The 3,518-nt window shown below is 51.0% G+C and overlaps 1 pseudogene; it reads right to left on the bottom strand.

Moving 5' to 3' along the window:
• Positions 1-306: 306 nt before the first annotated feature.
• LOC123172737 (protein SRG1-like) lies at positions 307-2,313 on the bottom strand (annotated as a pseudogene).
• Positions 2,314-3,518: the final 1,205 nt, after the last annotated feature.

Here is a 3,518-nt window from a genome sequence, read left to right as displayed (position 1 = left end):
CCCTGTGAAGTACATCGACAAGGCAGATGAATTACGCCACTTATTAGTATGTTTAGTGATTATGGCTCCGTAGTTTGCTTTCTTTATGTGTTCTCGCTTTTGGTATCGAACTTCGTGTCAAATATAATGACTGTCTCTTTGTGGTCGTATGAATGCACCGGGCTTTGATCCTGTCTTATAATCTGATGTTGATCTTGAGATCCGTTGTGTTTTACTTATATCACAATCAAATATTTCTTTAATTTATTATCATCCTGTATAAGTGCAAATGCTATATTTGGGTTCTTTTAGCATATTGTTACATGCTTCGTCAAAAGGTTGAGACCGGCACCCTCGCGCCAAGGCGCGGTCCCGATCTAGTTTATTCCGTAAGGAGACGCGTGCGCGCACGGAGCAAGAACACACAAGCACACAACCCACACACACGCACAGCAACACAATCCACACGCACACGCACACAGCAAACAAAGCACACCTAAAAGAAAGTAGAGAGCACACACGCAAGCGCACACTTCAAACCATTGTGGCGGCCCGAAATGAGGCTGCGGCCTCCCTAGGCCTAATTGTACTGATTTGTAAAAAAGAAGACCCAAGGGTGCCAAATCAATTGACAGTAATTTCAGGTGCCTGACCATTAGCAAAACCGATTTAGATAACCTTCTCGTCCTGCGCTACATTGGTCCGGAGACTATCCACGAACCTGGTCCCTTCAACGAGGGCCCTGAAATTCCCCTTGACATACTCACCATACTCGATCGCCCTGTACCTGGCCTCGCCGAGCCCCGGGAGCGGCCTCACCGTCCCGGCGACGCACGCGTCCTGGAACATCACCACGGTTGCCCGGCCTCTCTCGGCGTCCACCAACACCCTATGCTCCGCGCTCCTGTACTCGCCGTTGGTGAGCACCTGGAGGATGTCGCCGACGTTGACGACGAGGGCGCCCGGCAGCGGGTCCAGCGGGAACCATCTGCCGCCCCTCCTCACCTGCAGGCCCGGGGTGTCGTCCACGTGCAGCAGGAGCGCCAGGCCGAGGCCGTCGTGGTGCGGCGTGATGCCTATCACCTTGTCCGGGTGCCGGCATGGAGGGTAGTGGTGCATGGCGACGGTCTGCCTCTTGCCCCGGAAGGCCCCGTCGAGCGCCTCCCGCTCCACTCAGAGGTCGCTCGCCATGAACCCCACGAGGCGCCTCGCGAGACCAGACATCTGGAGCGAGTACTTTTCAAGTGCATCCCTGTTTTATAAGCAAGAGAATGAGACGAAGTAAACAGAGTAATAAGCATGTGCTCCCTCCCTGTTTACTACTCCCTCCGTCTCATAATATAAGAGCTTTTTGACACTAATGCTGTTCTGACTTTGGATGAAGGTTAGTACGCCTTCCTACGAGGGAGTATTTTTAACAGTAGTGGATTAGAAATACCTAAATGTTGGCGGATCGGCGGGCCAGAGCTCCATGTTCGCTTGCTCGTTCTCCTGCGTCGTGAGTATGAGGCTCTCTGCCCAGTCCAACTTGTCCCGGGATGGTCCGCTGAAGTGGTGCCCAAACCCTCTCAAGCCGCCGGCCCGGATGCCCACTGCGTTCTTCTTCTCCAGTGGCAAGCGGAAGAACTGCATGGCGTTATTCTTCATTTCTTGTACAACTGATTCGTCAAGTCCATGGTTTGTTAGCTGCAAACGAAGAATGTGTAGAATTGATACCCAAAAAAGGATAATGCGAATGCAAATTCCCTCTTCTTCTTCTTTTTTTGCGGGGAATGCACACTTCCCTCTATATATACGAAGAAAAGTATGAAGGATGCCTGACCTGGAAGAAGCCCCAGTCTCGACACGCAGAGCCAAGCTTGGCGGTCTCCGCCTCCGAGGACTCCGAGTCGAGCAGCCTCGCCATGTCTACGAGCGGCAGCTCGTGGCTCTCGTCGTCGCCCACGACGACCCCGTCCCCCACCTCGTCCGGCCGGGCGTACCTGTCGGGGATCACGGTGGAGTCCGCGAACGTGGCCGCCGCGGCGTCCGTGATCTCGGCCCTGGTGACGACGAGGTCGGCGTCGATCTCCATCGATCCTCCCGTGCGTGTACGTCCTCCTCCTCCTCCTCCTTCTCCCAGGAATAAATGCTGAGTCGCCCCGGTCCTTCTCTGCTGCGTTTAGCTATGTGCTGACTGCTGAGTCGGTCGATGGTTCGATGGTGGGCATGTGCATCTCAATAATGTTGTTTTGGGTGGGTAGGTATAGTGACACATCGGTCGGGCCATCTTGTGGTAACGAATTCACATTGTTTTGAGTCATGACAGCTGTGAGGATGGGCACGGTCTCTGTTGTTGTTGTTGTTTGAGAGTGACGATGCTCAGATCTAGATCTTAAAACTTGTGGCCGTCGCGGGTCCTGAATGCTTCGTGATGCCACGGATGAGCTAAAAGCTCCACGTGGGTGTCACTTTCTTTTTGAGGATGCTGTTGGTGTTCTTCTCTTTGTACCAGGTTCCGGGTGAAGACGCTTGTCCGTCTCGGGCTCGACAACAGCTACACTCTGCGTTGTTCCCCCTCTTGAGGGCGTTGTTGTACAGTTTAGGTGTCCTAGGGCGTGTCGTGGCGTTGTGTTCAGGCCTTCATTCGATATCTACCGTTAACGTAGTCACGTGCGTTTGTTATCTGGAATCCCAATATCTGCTTTGTACCATTTAGCCATTCATATTACTTGTGCTTTATAAACTTTATTTACAAATGAAGGCCAAAGCATCGAGATAGACAAATGGTGGGTTTTCCTTTTCATAATAATACAAGTGTTCATGTTAGATGTAAATGGACTAGAAAAATGATTTATTAAGCTTTATAGACAAACTAGAGCAAAAAGATTCACCGGCAAAAGGCACTGACAATAGCGATTACGTGGCACACCTGTGCATCACAAATTTTATTACCATGTCGCCAGCCAAACCGACTGGACAAAGCCCTAGCAACCGTCTCCAACACGGCTGCACATAGAGTCCAGTACAGCGTAGCTCATTGTCTCACGGTCTCTGTTAGTTTGACAGTGACGACGCTCAGATCCGGATCTGAAAACTTATGGTCGCGGCGGTTGTCCTGAATGCTTCATGATGTCACGGATGAGCTACCGAAAGAAAGCTCCGCGCGGGTGTCACTTTCTTTTTGAGGATGCTGTTGGGGTTCTTCTCTTTGTAACAGGTTCCAGGTGAAGACGCTTGTCCGTTTCGGGCTCGGCAGCAATGACACTTTGTGTCGTTCCCCCGCTTTAGGGCGTTGTTGTAGAGTTTAGGTGTCCTAGGGCGTGTTGTGGCATTGTGTTTAGGCCTTCATTTGATATCTGTCATTCACGTAGTCACGTGTGTCTGTTATCCGGTTATCCTAGGATCTGCTTTGTACGCCGGCTTCCTCATTACTTTGTATCCTTTAGCCGTTTATCTTGCTTGTGCTTTCTAAACTTTATTTACTTATAAAGCGAGGTGAAAGCCAGTATGGAGAAAGACAAATGGTGAGTTTTCCTGTACATAATAACACCAGTGTT

Source organism: Triticum aestivum, chromosome 1D (assembly GCF_018294505.1).
Source record: "Triticum aestivum cultivar Chinese Spring chromosome 1D, IWGSC CS RefSeq v2.1, whole genome shotgun sequence".
NCBI lineage: Eukaryota > Viridiplantae > Streptophyta > Magnoliopsida > Poales > Poaceae > Triticum > Triticum aestivum.
Note: the sequence above shows the minus strand (reverse complement) of the source record. Positions and strands in the feature narration are given on the sequence as shown.